Source organism: Mesoplodon densirostris, chromosome 15 (genome assembly GCF_025265405.1).
Source record: "Mesoplodon densirostris isolate mMesDen1 chromosome 15, mMesDen1 primary haplotype, whole genome shotgun sequence".
Taxonomy (NCBI): domain Eukaryota; kingdom Metazoa; phylum Chordata; class Mammalia; order Artiodactyla; family Ziphiidae; genus Mesoplodon; species Mesoplodon densirostris.
The window spans coordinates 63,208,143-63,233,078 of record NC_082675.1 but is presented as its reverse complement, the minus strand read 5'-3'; the positions used below and the strand labels follow the sequence as shown (position 1 = coordinate 63,233,078).

General features: G+C 43.4%; 1 protein-coding gene across 4 annotated transcripts in view; it reads right to left on the bottom strand.

The window, feature by feature from the left end:
• The window catches only part of ARK2N (arkadia (RNF111) N-terminal like PKA signaling regulator 2N), a 78,537-nt gene extending 59,088 nt beyond the window's left edge, over positions 1-19,449 (bottom strand). For 3 of the 4 annotated variants that reach the window (XM_060118772.1, XM_060118776.1, XM_060118775.1), the window contains exon 1: positions 18,694-18,977. The gene's annotated coding sequence lies outside the window, so the exon portion shown is untranslated. Of the gene's footprint in view, positions 1-18,693; positions 18,978-19,302 lie in introns of those variants that run through there. The other variant, XM_060118774.1, reaches the window with a different exon arrangement.
• Between the last annotated feature and the right edge of the window lie 5,487 nt (positions 19,450-24,936).

The window sequence follows — 24,936 nt, the reverse complement described above, 5'->3', positions numbered from 1 at the left end:
CAAGTGGTTGAGAGTCCGCCTGCCGATGCGGGGGATACGGGTTCGTGCCCCGGTCTGGGAGGATCCCATATGCCGCGGAGCGGCTGGGCCCGTGAGCCATGGCCGCTGGGCCTGCGCGTCCGGAGCCTGCGCGTCCGGAGCCTGTGCTCCGCAACGGGGGAGGCCACAACAGTGAGAGGCCCGCATACCGCAAAAAAAAAAAAAAAAAAAAAAAAAAAAAAATATATAAAAAATAAAAACAAGAGTAACAGGGCTACTACAAAATCTTAACCTATATTCCATAATGAGAGACATGAGGGAAAAAATCAAAGGAAACAAGAAAGGTCAAAGGTACTTGACTTAAAACCCAGGAAGGAACTTCAAAGTTTCATTTGAGTTACCTTAAAAGTTGATTACATTTAGATGACAGGTCTATTCTGGCAAAGACAATAATCCTACAGAAACAAAACAGCTGCCAGTTTTCATTAATGTCACTGTAAGCACTAACACAATATGGTAATAGCCATGAGATATGGTGATCCAATGTCTTTCAAAAATGAAAATAAAAGTTCATAAAAACACCAGTCTTAAGGTGAGAAAAGGGAAATGCTGTGTCCACTGGCAAACTGATATTCTCTAACTTTGGTTTTCCTTGTTTGTAAAACTTCAGTTTTTGGTAGGATGAAATAAATGACACTTAAAGCACCTAGTACATAACAAGCACAAAGTCAAATTTCAAGGAATAGTGTTTTTTAATATTTTTATTCTCTCTTCTTCCTCTTCACTTCAAGTCCATCACAGAACAAACAAGTCACTTCTCTACAACCAGTCATGAGGATTCATTCAGGCTTTCAACACACATTTATTGAGTACCTAGTGTTAGCTACTATGCCAGGCACTGGGAAATATACGGTACATTCCTAATGGAACTTAGAGTCTAAGGGACAGATAATCAAATAATCACACAAGTGAATAATCACGCAAATATTAAATTTATTTCTGCGGTAAGTCCAGCAGAGAAAAAGGTATGTTGGCACCATGAAAGGAGAAAAAGAAGAGGAATGTAACATAGTCTAGGAGATCTAGGACGGCATCCTGAGGAATAAATAGGAACCCACTGTTTCAAACAGGGAAGGGAGACATAGATTTAAGCTGATTTGTACTTTAAAAAGACCATTCTGGGTTAAGAATCCGTCTGCCAATGCAGGGGACACGGGTTCAAATCCCTGGTCCAGGAAGATCCCACATGCCACAGAGCAACTAAGCCTGTGCACCACAACTACTGAAGCCCACGTGCTGCGACTACTGAAGCCCACGCACCTAGAGTCGGTGCTCTGCAACAAGACAAGCCACCACAATGAGAAGCCTGCACACCACAAAGAGTAGCCCCAGCTCGCCACAACTAGAGAAAGCCCACAAGCAGCAACAAAGACCCAACGCAGCCAAATAAATAAACAAACAAATAAATAAATATAAAAAGACCACTCTGGCTGCACAGTGGAAAATGGATGGAAAAGGAAGGTAAGAGTAAATGTCAGCTGAACAATTCAAAGGCAAGGCTAAAAATTTCAGTAACTCTAGACTGACTGTAGTGGCAACACAAAGATATGGGTGAATATGAGAGATCATAGAGCAAATACAGGAGGTGAAAAAGGCAGGTATCGGGACTTGCCTGGTGGCGCAGTGGTTAAGAATCCACCTGCTAATGTAGGGGACACGGGGGTTTGAGCCCTGGTCTGGGAAGATCCCACAAGCCGTGGAGCAACTAAGCCTGTGCGCCACAACTACTGAGCCTGTGCTCTAGAGCCTGCGAGCCACAGCTACTGAAGCCCACACGCCTAGAGCATGCCGCAGAGCAACTAAGCCCGTGTGCCACAACTACCGAGCCTGCGCTCTAGATCCTGTGAGCCACAGCTACTGAAGCCCACACGCCTAGAGCCTGTGCTCCGCAACGAGAAGCCACTGCAATGAGAAGTCCGCACACCACAACAAAGAGCAGCCGTCGCTTGCCTCAACTAGAGAAAGCCTGCTCACAGCAATGGAGACCCAATACAATCAATCAATCAATCAATCAAGACAGGTATCAACGACAAGTTCTTGGTTTCTAGATTCTGCAACTAGACTGATGGTAGAACCAATCACTAAGGGAACATGAAAGATCTGTGTAGTGAATGGAGAGGGGAAAGGGACATCAAGACTTTAATATAATGCACAGGGAGTTTAAAGTTCCCGATATGGAGGTTCTTTAAAAAACTAAAAAGAGAGTTACCATATGATCTAGCAATCCCACTCCTGGGCATATATCTGGAGAAAACTAATTGGAAAAGATACATGCACCCCAATGTTCATTGCAGCACTATTTACAATAGCCAAGACATGAAAGAAACCTAAATGTCCATCGACAGATGAATGGATAAAGAAAACGTGGTACACACACACACACACACAATGGAATATTACTCAGCCATAAGAAAGAATGAAATAATGCCATTTGCAGCAACATGGATGGACCTAGAGATTATCATACTAAGTAAACCAGACAAAGATAAATATCATACGGTATCACTTATATGTGAAATCTGAAAAAAAAGATACAAATAAACTTATTTACTAAACAGAAATAGAGCCACAGACACAGAAAACAAACTTATGGTTACCAACAGGGAAGGTGGGGGAAGGGATAAATTAGGAGGATGGGATTAACATATACACACTACTATATATAAAGGAGATAACCAACAAGAACCTACTGTAGAGCACAGGGAACTATACTCAATATTTTGTAATAACCTATAAGGGAAAAGAATCTGAAAAGGGTGTGTGTGTGTGTGTGTGTGTGTGTGTGTGTGTGTGTAAGTAACTGAATCACTGTGCTGTACACCTGAAACTAACAAGACATTGTAAATCAACTATACTTCAATTTTTTAAAAAAGTACCTTTGAGACATGTAAAGAAATGTTGAGGAAGCACTAAGATATTTAATATTTAGATCTAATGCTTGGGAGAGGTGCGGATGGATTCTCCTGCCAATAATACTAAAATATCCTTGGCATTCCTAAGAGAACATGAAATAAAATCATGAACTGGAAAAATTCAAATCTTTGAGAATCAGTACCATTTTCTTCTATTTCTCTGCAGCTGACTCTCATCATACTTAAAAGTAATTACAGATGAAAAATAAAGGCAGCAAAGTAGAGAAGAAAAATAATTTAAGAAACTTGAATTCTAATCTTAGGTCTACCATTAACTGTATAAATAAGGATGAGTATCTTTTTTCTTTAGCTCCTAATCTACAAGCCTTAAAAAAAAAAAAGATAAGAAGAAGTAGGGAGTAAGGATACAGACTCTAATGGTTATTAAGGGCAACAAACATGTACACATGACAACGTTTACAGAATGCTTTAAAAAGTCTAAAGCACTACACAGCTCAGACACCTCTCAATATATATACCCTGTATATGTGTAGGAAAGCAGAACAGTTGTTTAAGTAGTAATTTAGTACTAATCTTACATTCTTGTAAAAATAACTGCAAATAATTCAGCCCTTGGCATGACTGGATCGACTGTTTGATGGCCAAGGATACAATCTATCTGTGGGGGGTTGGGGTGTGGATGTGTGCACATATACTCAGTAACTATTAAAATCAAGCACTCTCTACTCACTAGAAAATCAGTTAAGCATTTAAATGCATAACCCACCCCCAACAATTCTGTAAGATAAATACAGTTGACCCCTGAGCAACAGGTTAGGGGTGCCAACCCTACTCGCAGTCAAAAATCCAGTATAATTTAGTCAGCCTTCCCTATACTCCTTTCTTCCATATCCTTGGGATCTCCGTATCCTTGGCTCATGTAGTACTGTAATATTTACTACTGGAAAAAAAAATACCCATAAGTGGACCCACACAGTCCAAACTCATGTTGTTCAAGGATCAACTGTACTATTAACCCATTTTAAAGATAGGTACAAAGTTAGGCAATTTGCACAAACTTACAGAGCCAATACTGGAGTCAGAATTTTAACCAAAGCAACTCCAGAGTCCAAGTTCTTCCCCACTCATCACTCCAAAGTATAACCCACCTAGCACTATACCTTAAAATAATGTGCTGTTCAATAAATATTTACTATTGGTGAGTAATAATCAAAAAAAAAAAGGGTGCTTCTGCTATAATTCTACTTTTAACACTGATTTTCAGCCAAAAATGCTTAAGAATATACTGCCAAAAACTGGAAGCAACCAAGACATCCTTTAGTACAGTGGTCCCCAACCCCCTGTACCGGTCCGTGGCCTGTTAGGAACTGGGCCACACAGCAGGAGGTGAGCGGCAGGTGAGCGAGCAAAGCTTCATCTGCCGCTCCCCATCGCTCGCATTACTGAACCATCTCCCCTCAACCCCATCAGTGGAAAAACTGTCTTCCACGAACCAGTCCCTGGTGCCAAAAAGGTTGGGGACCGCTGCTTTAGTAGGGTGAATGAATAAACTGTCACATCTAGACAATGGAATATTATTCAGCACTAAAAAGAAATGACCTCTCAAGCCATGAAAAGACACTGGAGAAACTTAAATGCATATTACTAAGTGAAAGAAGCCCATCTGAAAAGGCTACACAGTGTATAATTCCAACCCTAAGACATTCTGGAAAGGGCAAAACTATGGAGAGATAGTAAAACCGTCAGTGGTTGCCAGGGATTTAGGGTAGGGAGAGATGGATAGGCAGAGCACAGAAGATTTTCAGGGCAGTGAAACTAACTGTGGAAACATGTCACTAGAAATTTATCCAAATCCATAAACAACACCAAGAGTGACCCCTAACGTCAACTATGGACTCTGGGTGATGATAATGTGTTAATGTAGGTTCCTCAGTTGTAACAAATGTACCACTGCGGGGGCGGGGGGTAGAACGTTGATAATAGAGGAGAATATGCATGTATGGGGCAGGGAGTACATGGGAAATCTCTGAATTTACATTCAATTTTGCTGTGAACCTAAAACTGCTCTTAAAAAATTAAGTCAATTAAAATAAATAACTAAATAGTCTGTTAAAAAAAAATCAGGGGCCTCCCTGGTGGCGCAGTGGTTAAGAGTCCGCCTGCCGATGCAGGGGATACGGGTTCGTGCCCCGGTCTGGGAGGATCCCATATGCCGCGGAGCGGCTGGGCCCGTGAGCCATGGCCGCTGGGCCTGCGCATCCGGAGCCTGTGCTCCGCAACGGGAGAGGCCACAACAGTGAGAGGCCCGCATACCGCAAAAAGAAAAAAAAAAAAAAAAAAAAAAAATCAGAAGTTGCCAGAGGGTGGTGGAGAAGAGGGAGGAATTAATAAGAGGAGATCTTCAGGGAAGTGAAACTATTGTTAGATACTATAATGATGGATAGGCATTGGTCAAAACCCACAGAACTGTTATTTCGCGTTATTCAACAGAGCATCTCTTTTTCAACACAAAGAGTGACCCCTAATATCAACTTGAACTTTAACAATGTAACAATATTAGCTCATCAATTGTAACAAATGTACCAAATTAATGCAAGATGTTAATAACAGGAGAAACTGGGGAGGGGGGTTAAAGTAACTCTCTGTACTTTCTGTTAAATTTTTCTGCAAACCTAAAACTGATCTAAAAAATAAAGTCTATTAGGTTTTTTTTTTTAATGCTGAGGAAACTTGTTGGCTTGGAGCTGCTGGGGCGGGGGGGGGTGCGCAACTCTGTCCTCATGAGAGGAAAGCCTGGCTGGAAACGAAGCCCACAAAGAAAAGCAATAAAGAGCCAGTATACAAGAGAGAAAAATAGTGCCCAGATGATATCAAGTGAACTCCTAGATTCAGCTAGGCCAGCTGCACACTGGAGTTACCACAGTTAAATTAACCTATTAAATCTCATTTTTGCTTTTTAAAAAATGCGTATGATCACACACACGTTACAGTCATCTCCTGAATAAACAGCTTCATAGGAACTAGGGTCACAGCATATAGAAAACCCTGTAGTTAGTGGCTCTCTTTGTAGACTTCATGGAAAAGGTAACATGAGCGCAATCTGCATTACCCTGGCCTTTGCTTCTCAGCATCAGAAAACTAGTGCCTCCAAGTGGCACTATGGGTGCTGCTGGTCAATTTTAACCACAGCATAAAATACTCAACCATGAATTAGCCAAGACCTCAATGTTTTCAAAAAGTTTCAAGGATTATTTTAAAAAGATAGTCAATTCCGTTTGAAAAACCCACTAAAAGAATGTTTCTTTCAGTCACTAACGATTTTAAAAAAGAAATTGATAAATGTTTTACTGCTTATTTGTAGGCTTTTATAAAAGCCATAGTTTAAAAAGATACACAGAATAAAGTGGTCTACCCACACTGACAACATATCTAAACAATTCTATTTAGGTTTTCAGAGCATTTTAATTATTTTTATTAATTATTGCTCATAGTTAACCTGAAATGTATAATCCTCATTTCTAAGAATATGTAGGTCAATGGCCAAGTTATATTTAGATATATTTAGACAGATATATTTAGAACTGCTTCCAAATTTCCAACCTGCTTCTTAACCTAAGACTAGATCATGCTACACAAGTAGCCTCCTTTAACCAAAATAAAAGTTCTGAACACATGGATCTTTACAAAATAAAGTAGGTTATACATTTAAAAGATAAGGTTTTAATACAGATTCCTTTAAAACAAGTTCCTGTAATATAGTTGAAGTCTGATATTTAAAATTCATTTTTTGTTGCTAAACCATTTATAGATGACCTGTTTCTGGGCAGCCAGAAAGGCCACCCATCACACACACACATTCATGGAGAACCTGGTGCTAAAATTCGGTTTTGCCCACAAATATACAAGAATATATCTTCTGTGTAAATCAAGGTACATCTACATTTTACCCTGGAGAGGGTAAACAAGACTGCTCCTTGCTTAGACCCACAGTTTCTTTATATATATTTCGATTAGAATAAAATTTGAATTTTTTTTTGAGGCTTACAAGGTATGTCTTGCTCAATCCTCACTTCGGCATCATTTTGTCTCTTTAGGCTCCAAAATCTTCAATTTTTCTGATTCATTTTGCACTTGCTGTTCACACTGCCAGGAAAGCACTCCCCTAGCTCTTTTTCAGGCTGGCTCTCATATTTCAGGCATCAATTCAAATTTACATTACAAAGGCCTTCCCTGAATGCATTAAATGCATCCTCTCACCCATACCCCATTATTCTCTTTTTTTAAGTGTCTAAAATTATCTTGCTTATTTATGTGTCTAGGTTATTTGCCTATCTGCTTCATAGAATGTAAGACACAAGAGGGCAAGGATTTTGTCTCACTGATTACTATATCAGCACCACTAGAAAAATACCTAACACATAGTAGACACTTAATATTTCTTGAGCATATACCTTTTGTCACCAGGGATCGAACCTGTGCCCCGTGGAGTGGAAGCGCGGAGTCTTAAGCACTGGACCACCAGTGCAGTTCCGTTCTTGAACATATACTTACAGTCAGTATTTATTAAGCAAAAGACATTTTGCTAGGCCCTGTGGATAAGTCCCATATCACTTAAAAATTAAATGTTTTACTAAAATAGAATCTTAAGGACATCTTGATTTTTTTAAGTGGACATTTTAAAATCTCACATATTTGTTAATAACGTCCAAACCATTTAAACATTTTAAGTACAAACTCTGCTACAGTGCAGTTACTTCAGCACTGACTTTAACTACAAACGCATTACCAGCATAGCATGTGTCCTTTCAGATATGCATAATAATGATACAAGGCTTTAGAAATGATTTATTTTTTCAAAACAGAAGCTACCAGATATGCAAATACATGCCATATCTTTGCTTAGATCTATGGCTCAATTAGTACAAGCTGGTAATATTTAAATAACAAATACCAGGAATTCCCTTGCAGTCCAGTGGTTAGGACTCTGAGGAACTTCCATCGCAGGGAGCACGAGTTCCATCCCTGGTCAGGGAACTAGGATCCCACATGCTGTGCGGCATAGCGGGTGGGGGGGGGGGACGGGACCCAAGCCACTTCATAATTTGGCTTTGCCCACAAATTACATCTTTTGCGTAAATCAAGGTATATCTACATTTTACACTTAAGAAGGTACACAAGACTACTCCTTTGATAGTTCTCCCTAAAAACAAAACATCCTTTGTTTTGATTCATCTTATAGAAACAACCACCATTTCTTTGGTATCTTTGTATTTGAAGAAAATGGTATCGTTTTCCATATGCATTGACTTAACATTATGCCCAATGATGTGAAATGGTTAATCAATGAAAGTAAAAACTATGCCATGTAAGGAGGGAAAAGAGGAATTATTAAGCAAAGGAGCTGCAGTTTAAATAGGCTCACAGCAATCTAGTCTAAACGAATTATTTATTTATTTTTAAAATTTATTTATTTTCTATTTATTTATTTTTGGCTGCGTTGCGTCTGCATTGCTGAGCGCGGGCTTTCTCTCATTGCGGCAAGCGGGGGCTACTCTTCGTTGCGGTGCGCAGGCTGCTCATTGCGGTCGCTTCCCTTGTTGCGGAGCACTGGCTTTAGGTGCGCGGGCTTCAGTAGCTGTGGTGCACAGGCTTAGCTGCTCCACAGTATGCGGGATCTTCCCGGACCAGGGATCAAACCCATGTCCCCTGCATTGGCAGGCGGATTCTTAAGCACAGCGCCACCAGGGAAGTCCCTACTTTTATTTTTTAATTTTTATTTGGCCACACCGCACAGCTTGCAGGACCTTAGGTCCCCTACCAGGGACTGAACCCAGGGTCACAGCAGTGAAAGCACCAAGTCCTAACCACTGAATCGCCAGGGAAGTCCCTAAACAAGTTTTCTAAATTTTTTTTTCATAGGCTTAGCTTCAAAATCTAAAAATTGTTAGCTGCCTTACAGTTCAAATATTCAACTATGCATGTTTATTACTGAATTTATGATTCAAAACTGATGCACTCTCCCAGCAGTAAAAATCAAATCAATTGGACTGTTTCTATACTTTTGTTAAAATATTTACTTCTTACATGGATGAGACATAAAAAAAAAAGTCATGAGACCACCAATAAGAACGTAGCTAACTCTAAGATAACAGAAGTTCCTGCTTTCATGACAGTTATGATATGAAATAGATTATAGCTTGCGTCTACTGCTAACTCATTTTTTTAAGCAGTAGTAACTTCCCTAATATGTAATCGGGACCAAGGTTTAAAAGAAAAATCCATGACAATCAGTCATGGGTTTTTAAAACCACTCTCTTAGGTTTTTGTCACAATTTGCCTACTCTACACCCAGAAACTTAAAAAAAAAGGCCTAAAGAGTTCTGAAGTTTTGCTTGGTTTTGTTTTTCAAATATAAACAAGAACAGGAGACCAGGACCAGAGACAAATTGCAACCCATGAAGATAAAACTAGAATGAAGCAGGGCTTTCAAACAGTATTGGGTGCCTACTTCCTGCTGGTGTGGGCAACTGTCACAGAAAGATTATATGATTCTACCGTGTTAGACAAGTTCAATATCAAAATGGATATCGTGACAATCTAATTCTAATGGTGGGAGAGAATCACAATACCAGTAATCATCAAAAAAATTAGCACCTAACAATTATTACCTGAATTTTCTACTTGTGGCACACAAATACACTGTTGTAAGAGGGTGATTTTTAAAGCAAACCACACACACACACACACACACACACACACACACACACACACACACACACACACACACACACACACACACACACGGACTGAGAACATTTAACCCCAAGAAATTAAGAGCTAACCTTATACATGAGGGAGAAGGGAAATAACACACCATGAGAAAAGCAATTAAAAAGATACAACTTACTGGTATAAATGTTTTACTCACCCTCCTCAGCCCCATTATATTACAGTCTTCTTTGAAAACAGAGATTATGTTAATCATCTTCGGTTCGCTCACAGTTCCTAACACATAATATTTAACAAATATTGGTTGATGAACCGAATAATTTCTAAATATCACCAAGACCACTAATGAAATACATACCTTGTTTGCTTAATAGTACTAGTGACTTGTATATAAAAATATATTCCATTACAGGGACTTCTCTGGTGGTCCAATGGTTAAGACTCCGTGCTTCCACTGCAGGGGGCATGGGTTCGATCTCTGGTCAGGGAACTAAAGATCCCGCATGCTACGTGGCAGCCAATAAATTAATTAATTAATTAATTAAAATAGGAAAGTTTAAAAAATATATATATTCCATTACATAGAATCAGCATGATTTCTGACAGAGTAACTCCCCTTTTATTTTATCTTTCCAGATAAAAACATAAGACAAGGGCTTCCTGGTGACACAGTGGTTGAGAATCCACCTGTCAGTGCAGGCGACATGGGTTCAAGCCCTAGTCCGGGAAGATCCCACATGCCACGGAGCAACTAAGCCCATGCGTCACAACTACTGAGCCTGTGCTCTAGAGCCCGCGAGCCACAACTACTGAGTCCACGTGCTGCAACTACTGAAGCCCGCGTGCCTAGAGCCCGTGCTCCGCAACAAGAGAAGCCACCACAATGAGAAGCCTGCACACTGCAACGAAGAGTAGCCCCCGCTCGCCACAATCAGAGAAAGCCCATACACAGCAACGAAGACCCAACACAGCCAAAAATAAATAAATAAAATAAATAAATTTATTTAAAAAAAAAAACCATAAGACAAAACAGACACAACTGCTAACAGCCTAGTAAAGCTGCTTCCTTACATTGAGAACACTATATAAAGTGATTGTAGGGCTTCCCTAGTGGCGCAGTGGTTGAGAGTCCACCTGCCGACTCAGGGGACACGGGTTCGTGCCCCGGTCCGGGAAGATCCCACATGCCCCGGAGCGGCTGGGCCCGTGAGCCATGGCCGCTGAGCCTGCGCGTCAGGAGCCTGTGCTCCGCAATGGGAGAGGCCACAACAGTGAGAGGCCCGCATACCGCAAAAAAAAAAAAAAGTGATTGTATATTTATAAAGATGCAAAACCAGAAACTATCTTAAGCCGCGTAACACAAATAATGTAAAAAGCAGTATCTTATCAAAAATCAAAATGAAGCCCCCTCTCCCCAGATATTCAATTCTAGGAAGAGATTCTATGCATCTTTAACAGTGATGCTCTCAAACCGTTTGAAATAGAAAAATTAACCTCTTTTCTAATTTGTATACATAAGTGCTAAGATACTTTAATGACAACAGTATTCTTATCTTAAATAAGCACCATCTCAAAACAAATTCTGCCTTCGAAGGTCTTCTTTCAATTTTTTGTCAGGATTCAGGGTAAGTTTTTCCACTGAAGAAGTTGTAGCATGGATAATGTGGACAGTACAGGAATCAAAAATTGAAACTGAAATAAAAACATCTACAGAATTACAGTACAGTGGAAATAGCCCTTTTCTCCACAGCAACTCATCTCTTCCTTTCCCTTAGCTCTCAAAAGGAAGAGATTGAAGAGGCTATAACTATAAACAAGACAGAGTATAAAAGACTCAGAACTGGGAATGATGAAAGGCATTCAGAGTAAGGAATTATAAGTAATTAATTAATGGAGCAAGGCAATGAGCATCATCAGCTGCTAACATCACAGAGAACTAAACATCATGTGCCTTCTGATGCAAGTACTCAGCATCACCTATAAAGTATTTTTGCCCCCTCAAAGAAAAAAAATAAAAAACGAGAGACAATACATTATGGAAATCAAACCTGATCAAGCCTCTAAACCTAATGTCAATTAACAAGAACCCCAGGAGACTGGTACACCACTAGCAATGTTAACTGGAAATCCAAGCTGTGGGAAAACTGTTTCTTCAACAAATAATTTGCCAGGAAGAAGAAATGGTTTGTGTGTGGGGGGGGGGGTCACCTATACATAACAAAACAATGCACAGACCTTATTTGACTCAATCTGAATAACTGTAAAAACACATTTATGAGATAGGAGAAATCTGAACATTGAATATCATATGCTATTAAGGAATTATTGCTAATTATTTTTCAGTGTGATAAGTTATTTTGTTTTTTCCTTCAAGAGTGAAGTTGACTAAGAAACTGGAGTGCAGGCTTCCCTGGTGGCGCAGCAGTTAAGAATCCGCCTGCCAAAGCAGGGGACACGGGTTCAAAGCCCTGGTCCGGGAAGATCCCACAGGCCACGGAGTAACTAATCCCGGGTGGAGCAACTCAGCCCGTGGGCCACAACTACTGAGGCCGCGGGCCTAGAGCCTGTGCTCCGCAACAAGAGAAGCCACAGCAATGAGAAGCCCACACACCCCAATGAAGAGTAGCCCCCACTCGCCGCAACCAGAGAAAGCCTGCGCGCATCAACGAAGACCCAACGCAGCCAAAAATAAATAAATTTATTTTTTAAAAAAAGAAAGAAAGAAATTGGAGTGCAAAAGGGTTGGAGTACAGAAAGGGAACACAAAAACTTAAGGCAGATGAATAGATGTGGCCTACCTGGAACTGAAATATAAAATGCAAGACTGCAACCACGGGAAGAGAGCAGCTTTGCCTGCTTGCCAGCCAACCTCTTCTCCACTGATATAAGCTCTATAAATAGGCCACGAGTGATAACGGCTGCTCAAATCACTTCATGTTGCGGATACTACTACTGACGAGTATCTGGCCTAGCACCAGGGCTGTGAATAAACTAGCATCAAGTAAGAAGCCAAGGAAGTTACCAAATGCAAAGAATGCACCGTTGCTAATGAGAGACTCAAAAGCACCATCAGCGTAAATCAAGAATAATTTAAAACACAGGTTCTAGATTTCCCTCTGGCCATTTTCTATCTCCCTCAGAAGACAGTAGAAATAAAGAGGGGTCACCACATTCTGGGATCTGAGGTCCCCAAAATAAATATTGCCAAAATCCTATCCACTATACATGCCCTCAGGCTCATAGCAAATTGTTTAGTGGATCGCAGTGGACATAAATAATGGGAAATCCTTGGTGATATAATGCTGATTTAAGACTAAACTATGCTTCTATGCTAGGTCAAAACTAAGGCAGACAAGATACTGCTTAAAATCCTAACCACATGAGGTTTTTGTTCTTAGTACAGAAAGGAAAACAGTCCTGTTTTCCTAGAGTTTTAGTCCATACCCAACTTCCCTATCCCCAACAATACCTTTCTCTAATTATAAGGCGCCTAACAAAATGCTGACTCTGAACATCACAGAAGTTATTCTTTTTTAAGCCAGACAACTCAGTAAAAAATAACTTCTACTGGGCTTCCCTGGTGGCGCAGTGGTTGAGAGTCCGCCTGCCGATGCAGGGGAAATGGGTTCGTGCCCCGGTCTGGGAAGATCCCACATGCCACGGAGTGGCTGGGCCCGTGAGCCATGGCCGCTGAGCCTGCGTGTCCGGAGCCTGTGCTCTGCAACGGGAGAGGCCACAACAGTGAGAGGCCCGTGTACCGCAAAAAAAAAAAAAAAAAAAAAAAAAATAACTTCTACTGATCCCTTGCATCAGTATTTGGTTTCCCTAATGTTAACCATGCTAATGAAAACTTGAATTTCTAGATTACCTAAACACAATCCTAGTTTATCCACATTCTTGGGAATGGCTGCTATAATAAGTTCTAACATTTAATTTTGTTGCTCTTTGGACAACAATCAGAACTAATTTACTAACACATGGACTTGCATTCCAGGCATAGGAAAAAGTTATTTTGTACATGAACAGGCAGTACAAAAATGAACATTCAAGTCTCCAATCATTTTCTTTTAATCTTAGAGACCCATTTAAGAAAAAAAATGCTATTTTCCAATACCTAATTTTAAATTATTTTATAAAGAAAAAAGCTAACTCCCTACTCTAGTTATTTTGTACAGTACTTTTTGTCCTACAGCCTACTTTTCTTCTCCACACTTCAGAGCCGGAAAGAAACTTAGAAATCATCTGGTTCCCTAGATTTGAATTCCTTGAGCAGAAATTTCTTTTATCTTTGTACCCATCTCCACCTGGGCACCTGAGTGCTCACTAAATGGGTTTTTAATTTAACCAGGTATAACTGCCCCCACATACAAATTAAGTTCTTCGGATAAATTATTACTTTTGATTAATCTTAACTAGAAAATACTCATCCAGGTAGTTTTTAAATTAAATAAAGTCAAATTAGTAACTTAGGACTTACACCAGCTATTGGCTATTTTAAGTGACAGAATCTGAGCAAAGACGTATGAGGTATCTACTTGGAAGAAAGACATAAAAGGGAATAGAAACAAAACTTAAAACAAACACTGTAACATAAAAAACAGACTTGTGGTTGCCAGGGCAAGGTGGGAGGAGGGGATGGAGTGAGACTGGGGTTATCAGATGCCCTCTAGTATTATGTGGAACGGATGGACAACGGGGTCCTGCTGTATAGCACAGGGAACTACATTCAATAACCTGTGATAAGCCACAGTGGAAAAGAACGTAAAAAAGAATGTATATATATGTACAGCTGAATCACTTTGCTGTACAGCAGACAGTAACACAACATTGTAAGTCAACTATACTTCAATAAAAAACACTCACTGTAAATTAACGCCACAAATTTTAAATAAGACAACCAACAAACCTGAGTCATACTGGTCACTTTACAGTATTTTTAAATCACAGTTACTATTATTGGCTTCTACTAATATGTTATGATAAATATGTACAATATATATAATACACATTTTCTCTCCTAGCAGTTTAGGAATATAAGAGAGTAAAACAAGCAAGATAATTTTAGTTTCGCCCTGCTCCTTCCTTTCATCACAAGGACCAGTAGGCTGTGTGTGAAAACTGACTGAACATTAGTCCCACTTCTGCTAAGAGAAGGTGTCCACACAGAAGCAGAAAACATTTACTTCCCTAAGTTCAATCATTAGTTCTGAAAGAGTAAGGTAAGTAGTTTCAATTAAAGATAAAGGCTGGGACTTCCCTGATGGTTCAATGGGTAAGACTCCGAGCTCCCAATGCAGGGGACCCAGCAGGTTCGACCCCTGGTCGAGGAACTAGATCCATGTCGCAACTAAGAGTTCACATGCTGCAACTAAGAAGTCTGCATGCCGCAACTAAGACCCAGAGCAGCCTAAATAAATAAATATTTAAAGAAAAATAAATAAAGATAAAGGCTAAAAGAGGATTGAGAAAAGTTTCACGACACCAATCAAATTTAAACTTAAGACTGGAATTTGACAACTAAAGAAAAATAACTATCAAATTACTTTAGCCTGGCTGTCAAGAATCAACCCATAATAAAAGAAATAATACCAACAAAACTTCTACTCAGTGAACTCAAGGATAAAGGAAAATCTTTCAAAGAATGTCTACCTCATCCTTCATACTCCCCTTAAAGAAAAAAATTAATAACTCACTAGCAGACTAAGGTACTTTTATAAACCTGGCCCTACCTTCCTCTACCCCACAGAGTTTACATCTATTCCTCTGTAAACTCAAGGCACTGGCCACACCATCCAAGATCACTGATACTCACAACTTTGCTTAGGCTGTTCCCTAGCCTGGAATGCCCATGTGGAAATCCATCTCAAACTCCAGGTTTAAATGTGTAAGTTTCTTCAACCAAGATATCCTTCAGGAGGTGAATAAATAAATAAACAGTGGTAGATCCAGACAATGGAATATTATTCGACACTATAAAGAAATGATCTACCATGCCATGAAAAAACACAGAAGAAGCTTAGATATCCATTACTAAGTGAAAGAAGCCAATCTGAAAAGGCTACATACTGTATGATTCCAACTATATGACGTCACGCAAAAGGCAAAAAACAGTGGCAACAATGAAAAGATCAGTGGTTGCCAGGGGCTGCTTGGGGTAGGGTGGGGTGGAGGAGCGAAGGACAGGCAGAGCATTTTTAGGGCAGTGAAAATACTCTGTGTGATACCATAATGATGGATACATGTCATTACACATTTATCCAAACCTACAGAATGTCCAACACAAAGCGTAAACAGTAATGTAAACTTAAAATTTTTTAAAAAGTGTAAGTTTCTTCAGCATCAAGACCTGACAGTCATATTCACCACTAGAGCACCAGCAACTAGAGCACTACTGGCACACAGTAAGCAATCAATAAATTAGTGTTGTGAGAATAAAGAAGTTCCACCTGAATGTTTTGTTCTGTTTTCTCAATAGCTCTTCCCCTCTTCTGTAGTCTCATAGCTTTTTACTCAGTTATCAATTTACTCAGTTATCAACGTCTATTTCATTTTTACTTCTCAGTTACACAAGAAACTCTTTTCTAAAATAATACAGAATACCGAAATCAGTGTGGTTCAAAAGAAAACACATTAATAGTACAACATTTTTCACCTTTTACAGATTTTCTTAAGTATTGTCAATTCAGTAAACATGAATATACACTGTTTTCATGTTGCTAGTTACCTGGAGGAAAATTAAGATGATTTACCGAAGTTATAAACATACGGTCTCGGTCTCTACTGTCTGTGTGTGTACACACACACACAGACACACACACACACACCAGTTCCAAGCTTTAAAAAGAAAAAACAAAAACATTCTAATTGCCCATATATCAGCTCTATTCATGCACACATTAAAATAAAACCATAAGACTGAAGATCCCGGCAAAACAATCCCTTGAATGAGTAACTACACCACCTCCCAGAAATTACTAGTCATACACTAAGGACACTTAAGGTACCAATGTCATATATGAAACAGAAATCTTTGAAGGGCAAACACTGAGCACTCAGTTCTCTCAGAACTGCATTAAATTAGAATCTAAAGCTAAACCTATCTTTAATCATGAAGACTATAAAACAAAGAGCATTTATGACACTTTCATAAATGCGATTAAGAGTAATATAAACTGAATCAGTGAGTAATGTAACAACTACACCGTGAACTTAATATGAAGCTAACAATAGGGGAAGTTTCCAGTTTAGTCCATCTCATTTTTCACAAAATGATGTCAGAAAGAGAAAATTTTCCATTAGAAAATCATATTTAGCTGATACCTCAAGTATAATTACCTTGAAGTTTCTCCCTTCCTTTCATATTTTATCACCTATTTGGAAACTTTGTTAACATTATGAAAAAGATATGGTTTGAAGTTTTAAGATTACTGAAAAGCACTCTGAAGGAATCTGATTTAGAAATGTCTAAAAATATTTTTATTTCTCATTTTATGGAACTGCATGAAATTTCATTAAGGTTCTTCATAAAGTAGCATACAGTAGCATCACAGTAAATACCATCTTAGTTTCCTGATTTCAAATTTAATTCATAATTTTATTTATTCAGCACCTACTGTGCATAAAGCACTCAATTAGGCATTTTATTAGCCAGATTATTTGGCCAAAATATTACACTTCCTACTAAAAAAGATCAGCATTGTGACTCCTCAGGACATCAGGTAATAATGGTAGGCCTCTAAAAAATGCCTGTTAAATCAAAAAGCAATGCTCTTACTGAAGGAATCTTGATTGCCAGGATCAGCAAAACCGCATTATAAAGTTAATAGCCTCCATCCTTAAACTATCCCAGGAGAAGAAAAGGAGTAATTCAAACTGTTAACTTGTGCCCAACGACACTACACAGTAACAGCCTAAGCAAAACTGCCAGATGTATTTGTAATTAAAAGGTCCAACCTTGACAAAGCATCATCAGTGGGTTTTTCATCCTACTGGGTGGAAGGATTCAGAAAGCAGAAGCTCAGGCGAGAAACGAAAAGCACATCCAGCACAAACTGTTCAAGCGGTTCAAACTGGAACAAGTACAGACGTTCATGCCTTCAACCTGTGAGCATCTATTCTGTGACAGCGGAGAGGACGATTTAAAAGGGAGAATGAATGACGTGAGGTTCTGTCGAGGGTTGCTGCCCCAACAATACACTGAGATCGGTGCTACAATTAATAAAGTACAAAGTACGAAGTACTACTGCGGAAAAGAGGAAAATTCTCTCTGAAAAGAGTCAGAGGAGACGATGATCTTTAAGCTGAGGCTCGTCAGTTTACATCCTCGCCGGGTTTCTAAATAAAGTTGACAAACTCGCCAGAAGAGATCAATTTTGGAGACTGACACATCCCTCCCATTGACCGGAGGCCGAAGGTAGTGGAAGCACTGCCGAAACGCAGGCGGCGCCACGCCGGAGAAAGCCTTCCTCCCTCCTCCTAGGCCTCGGCAGCCGCGGTGCTGGGGCGGCCTCCCGGGCTCTCGAGAGTCGGGGAAGGTGTCGGCGCCAGATCCCGGCTCGCGGGGCCAGCACAACTGGCAAAGCCGCCGCCGCCGCCGCTCCCCCAACGACCTGGGGCGCCAGAAAGTTGCGTGAAGACAACTCCAGTGCGGCGAAGCCGCTCCCCGGCGTGGCCCACGGGCTGCGGCACCTCCAGCCTCCTCTCCGCCGCCTGGTAAAGGAACCCAACGGGACGGGGAAGAGGAGGGGGGCTCGGCTCGCCAACTCGGTCGGGCCCGGAGAACGCGAGGGTTACCAGCGAGCGAGCGAGCCAAGGGTCGGGCTGTTCCGCCCCTCTCGCTGGCCCCAACCCGGGCCGCGCCTCCCGCCACGCCCGGGCTCAAACACCCGGCGTCCGACAGCCCTGCCCGTCACGACCCGGACGCCCAGACGCCGCAGAGCCTCGCCCGCGGCCCGCACCCCTCCGACTCAACCCGACCCTTCCCGGGAAGCAGCCCGGGTCCCGCGGCTCGACCGGTAGCCAGGCCGCGGCCCTGCGCCCCTTCCCACCTCACCTGCGCTCCGCGGCGGCCCCGCACCTCCTCGCCCGCTCCGCGCGCCCCGTCGGGGCACACACCGACCCCCCGGGCCGGGTCTCTCCGGGCCGCGGCGACTCTGAACGTCACGGCCACCGCCGCCTTCTCTTCCTCGGCACAAGCCCCGGCGGCGAACAGGGGGTCGCGGTCAGAGCCCCACCGGGGCCAAAGCGAATCTCGCCGCCTCCGCACCCTCCACCGCCAAGTCCCTTCACTCGTCCGAGCCGCCCGGAGAAAATGTCACCAGAGGCCGTTCCGCTCGGCGCCTCACTTCCGCCCGGAACCACAGAGCTTGAGCCGGTCGGCTAGAAAGGCCGCTGAGGCTGGGACCTCTAGGGACTCGAGCGGCAGGCCCAGAGAAAGCCAGACAGCGCCACCTGGCTGGGCTGACCCGCGCTCCTACAGCTGCAGAGCGCCCGGCGTGGGCGCACCGGCTTCCTGGGCTTCTTTCCCGCTCTCCCCTCATCTGCTCAGGCAGCTCCCTTCCAGAAATTTCCCAGAGGGTCGGAAAGCCAGTCAATACAAGCCACGGACAATGCCCTAAGAAAAGGACGTCGCTCCATTTTCCGTTCGCTGCTTAGTACTCACCCCTCCTGAAGCCTTCCCGAATGAAGCTTGTGGTGTCACTCCAGAAGGGAGTACGCTCCCTTCTCTCCCCACCTTTTCGCGGATGCCGACAGCTCGGCTCGGCGAGATTTGGCTGTGCTCCTCTCATGCAGTGGCATCAACATCCCGTTCAAGTTTCTGGATGAACCTTGCACGCCTCGCAGACAGATCGCCACCTGCTGGTGGGTCAGGGTCCCCCAAGGAGATCCCGCTCCGCCCCTACGCGCGATGCAGACGCCCCAAATTCCACCTCTGCGGTCACTCCTGATTTGCACCAGCGAGCCCTGAGTTTTCGACGCCCTTCGTTGAGGTCTGAGATCCTGAAGGAAACGTGCTGGACGCTTACCCGGAAGAAGGGTAAGGTGGGCTTAAGAAGGAGAAAGAACAAACCTCACAACTCAAGATCTGGCCAAGGCTTTGCGCTCGCTAAAAGCAGGGTTTTGAGAAATAAATGAATATATAAGGGCTTGAAGAGAAAATGTAAAAGGCATTTACCTTTCAGGAGCCATGCTGGGACCTGGGGTGACACTCCCCTAGAGGAGATTCTGAAAATCACTCCACGCTCCCCTTAACATCAGTCTCCCGTTTAGATCAGGCCCCCCAGCTCCCCCATTCTCTCATTTATGCTAACTGCTCACAAGCATGGGAATTTTCCATCCCTAAATGAGTAAATTGATAAAATAGTTTTACAATTAATAGCTAACTTCTCTGAATGCCTATTATGTGCAAGGCAGTATACTATGCATCTAAGTGGATTCATTCATTGAATCCTCACAAGTCTATGGGTTTGGTGGTATTCCTGGCCCCAGATGACAAAAGTGGAACCAGACAGAGTGATAAAGTGACCTGCCCAAGGTCACACATCAGTAAGTGTCAGGAGCCTGCATTCTCAACCACCACTACCAACTGCCTCCTTGAAATTCACTGAGAACATACTGTGTGCCAGATAAACATTTTGTCTCTGTATGTTATTTCACTTATTTATTTATTTATTTATTTCCCTGCTTCCTTAGTCCTCAAGGAATTTGAGAGTTTGTGGGGTAGTGACAAGAGCCCAGTCTCTTTCAGGAGAAAAAGAGAAAAGAAAAGAACTAACTACTAAAATCACAGCTGTCAGTCTGGAAATGAATGAATGAATATGGACAAATACATTCAGTTTTAAAATGGCCCCTCGATGGTCTTATCTCATCAACGCTGTAGAGATGCTGAAGTAGGCCCCTGACTACTGAGGTACCATCTTGGCTCCTTCTTTTTTTTTTTTTTTTTTTTTTGCGGTACGCGGGCCTCTCACTGTTGTGGCCTCTCCCGTTGCGGAGCACAGGCTGCGGACGCGCAGGCTCAGCGGCCATGGCTCACGGGCCCAGCCGCTCCACGGCATGTGGGATCTTCCCGGACCGGGGCACGAACCCGGGCCCCCTGCAGCAGCAGGCGGACTCTCAACCACTGCGCCACCAGGGAAGCCCTTGGCTCCTTCTGTTTGATACCAACAAGTCAATTCCCTACAGTGAATGGACTGCTTTTTTTCGGAGTCTGGGATGTTTGATCCTCTAATTACTAATATCCCTATTACTGCCATACTTAGATTGCTAAATAGGGCACTTGCTTTCTTCTTCCCCTTCTGTAGGAGCAGGAAGGGCTGGGCAGTTGATCCTACTTCTGCCTTGGAATTGTCTCCTAGAATCTCCTTTGCACTACATACTCAGCTCTCCCAGCCCCTGAAATCCCATCCGCATAAAACCAGCCCAGTCCAAATCACACCATCACCCACCCTCCATCCTGCTGCCTCTATGGAAGTTTCTCTCAAGATTCCTCTGCTCACAGACACTGTCCTACCAACATGTCCACCCCTTGGCCTATCTGTAGTGTTACTACTGGATCATATCAGTGGTTCTACACTCAATTTCTTTTATAAACCCTGGAGGCCAAGGCCAAGCCCATCTGAATCACCCTTCAGCTTCATTGCTTGCACCTGATGCACCACTGGGACTGGGGCTGGGCTTGCAGCAGGTGCCTATTAGAAACCGTGGCCTGAGCAGTAGCATCACAATGTGGCTGGCCTTGCTTTGACTATAGTCTGTTCTCTCTGACTGAGCAGGCTGCTTCCAAAATTTGCCCCTGTAAGGTGGATGCTGTTTTTAGAACCGCTCGTTAGATAAGGAAAACGGGGGATCCAAGGGATGGAGCCCTCACCCCAGCTCTAGGCTACCCCTCCCTCAGTGTAACCACCATTACCTCCCCCTTCCCGCCCGCAAAACCAGCATCCACTACAATCCCCCAGCACCTGCTATAAGACAGTTGAACAGTGGAATGGGGGGGAGGGGTGATGTTGAACCTCTTGACCCTGGTGGCCACATAATTGCAGACAAGTCACCATGTCCAGAGTTAGCATCACCTGTTCTGCCCCACGGCATTATTCCACAGAATTAAATTATGCCCTCCATATGGAAGGCCATCGGAAGCAGCCTGAGAAGTCCAAGTAGTGGAAGGTGACATCGTCTCCAGAACCGAGAGCTCTGGAGCCTGACAGATTTGGGTTTGGACCGGGTTCTGCCTCCCTCAGCAGAGAGACCTTGGGCACTTCTGCAACCTCGCTGTGCCTCAGCGTCCTCACCTGTCAAACACGGCGAAACCTGATACTACTTTGCAGGTTCTTGCGAGGGGTGAGGGTGAAATGAGCTCGCGTAAAGGTCTCAGCGCAACTCTTGGCCAGAGAGAACACTCTCAACAAGGCCGTTGTTCTGATGGCAACACTCCAGGCCAGCACCTCCTACAAGCACACACTCACACTGGTCAAGTACGGTGTCTAGGGACTCATATTTCCAGAGCAACAAGTTCACGCGGAACCAGAATGAAACAGGGCAGAAGGATGCCATGAAGGTGGAGTCACGCGGTGGCCGGGGTTGTCTGGGAGCGGCACCACCCGCAGCCCGCGTACAGCTCTCTGGGGTGGATGGTGGAGGCGCCTCTGTCTTGGGCTCCATGTTCCTCTTTCCAATCAGGTGACACCCCTTCTATATGGAAAGTCTGTAAGTCTATTAAAAAATGGAAATAAATGCAAAGGACAGTATTAAATTTTTCAACAAGTAAGTTTTGACCTCTTTTTAAATAAAAGAAGAGCTTTGTGGGACCTCTGGGGTGGAAGGGGTGAGGAGTTCCTCTGACACCCCATCTAAACTAGCACCCACCACCCGTCACCACACCTGCTTGTTCCCCTCATAACATTTACCCTCCTTTGCACCTGTCATGCATATTCTCTCTCATCCATCTGACACACCAAAGAGTAGCAAGGGAGCCGGGTCATGTTGTCCTGCTCTGTAGTGGACACACTCAGTACACAGGTGTGGATGGAGGAAATCCATCTAAGCATCTTAGCTGGGGAGACACAGGAAACTGAAAAGATGTCAAAACAAGGAAGTGGCACCAGGTGCCAAGTGGGTGAGAGGCTGTGAGGAGGGCAGGAGGCCTGACAGACAGTTGTTGAAAAGGAAGAAGAGTTAGTGCCTCAAGGGCAGAGCTTAGGCAGTCCTCCCTCACAGCTCCCTTGGTGTCCAGCACAGGGAATGGCAGACAGAGCAAGGAAATGAATGTCTGCGACTGAAGGACAGCTGTGCAGAGAAGCTGACATTTGGGGGAGGGGAAATAGAATCTTTCCTGTAAACAAAGGATGTCACAGTCATCAGCAATTACAGCCACTGCCAACTGATGAGCTGGTGAGTCCTGAGGGAACTCAGGAAGGAAAAGAATACCTGCCATCTAGCAGCCATCAGACTGCAGCCACTCCCTATGTTGTGCTTTTTTTTTTAAGTCAACAGGGAAAAGGAACAAGAGGTGGAAAAGCCCCTGGGATGTTTGAAGGACAACAATCCAAGGGCCTGGCTGCCTGTGACTGGACAGCGGAGGGATGAAGCGGGAGACGGCCAGCAGGCATGTCGGGGGCTTAATGTGAGTGGAAGGAGTCTGGGCTTCATTTTTAAGCACTAATGGGGCAAGCAGGGTCCGAAGTTCTCACCAGACTTCTAGGGAATGTTCCGGTCAAGGCCAGCAGAAAGCATATTGTTGTGGCCCACTAACAACTTGGAGAGGAAGGAGGGCACTGACCCCAGGCTGAGCACAGCAGGGGACATGTGGACCTCCGGGAGGGGAGGGAGGGGAGAAGCGAGAACTGCCGTCTGCAAGAGAGAAAGAAAGTGTTAGGAAAGAAGGGAAGGGCCTGCAGCCCTAGGGACCTTCCCTGTGGGTGGCAGATAGGATGCATTCCAAAGACACAGAATGATCTGGAAGAAAGGACTTGTAAAAGCTTCTGAGCAACACCAGCTTTGAGGAGAACATCTCCAGTCCTCCACCTTCTCCCCTGCAGCTCCCAAAACTGCAGTATTTAAGTAAGAACAACATCAGGGGATCTGTGTATAATTAAAAACATGTATTTGGTCTTTGTCCCAGGTCTCTGGCACAGAGCTCCTTTAAAATGCTTGGAATTTCCTGGGTGATAGGAGTGCCTTTTGTTATTCGCAAGAAACCTGAGTTTATGCTAAGGAGGTGATTCTTTTTTTTTTTTTTTAATTGAAGTATAGTTGATTTGCAAAGGAAGTGATCCTTGATGGGCCCCTGGGGGTAGCTTCAGGAGGGGGGCAGCTTCTCAGAGGAACTATCCTTTGAAGAGAGAAAGGGTTGGAACTTTCAGCCCCTCCCCCACCTCCGGGAAGGAGATCGAGTTCAATCACCAATGGCTAATGATTTAATTAACAATGCCTACATAATAAAACCTGGATAATAACCCCTACGTGATGGAGTTGAGAGAGCTGCCAGGTTGGCAGTCCCACTCCCACATTCCTCTTCCACAGGCTGCTCCTGGCTTGTTTCCTTTATAATAAACCAGCAATAGTAAGGAAAGTGCTTTCCTGAGTTCTGTGAGTCATTCTAGCAAGTTATCAAACTTAAGGAGGAGCCATGGGAACCCCTGAATTTATAGTGTGCAGAATATAAGTGTGGGTAGCCCAGAGCCCCTGCTTGTGGCTGGCATCTGAGGTGGGACAGTCTCATGGGACTGAGCCCTGAACCTGTGGGATCTGCACTAATTCTGGGCAGTTAGCGTCACACCCGAACTGAATGGTTGGACACCCAGTTGTTGGAGAATTGGTGTCAGAAAAGAAACCACACAGGATCCTAAACGTTGACTTTAAATAAATATGTTACATTTGGTTTCAAATAAACATGTGACATTAAGCAAGACCAGTCCTAGGCCAAATCTCTCTCCAGACTCCTCACCTCCTTTCCCTGTGACCACTTCCAACTCTTTGCTGGCGGTCAAGGCTGCCCACACCCAAGCCTCTGAAAGGCCAAGTAGTTTTAATGCTTGCCTCGCACAGTGGTATGGAAACATAATGGAGTGCCTCTGAAGAGGAATTCCTCTTACCTGGTGACAGTGCAGGAAGCAAATGCTGGGTGGGGATGATCCTAGCATTCCTCATTTGCACTTGCACACAGTGAAGTGGAACCTCCTCTACATGTCTTAGGAGAACCCAGCAAAGTATGCATGCCATTCAGTCTCGTTCAGAAGACATCCATCAGAGGCCTGCCCATGAAGCACAAGGCACACTGTGGCCCTAAACGTGGTAT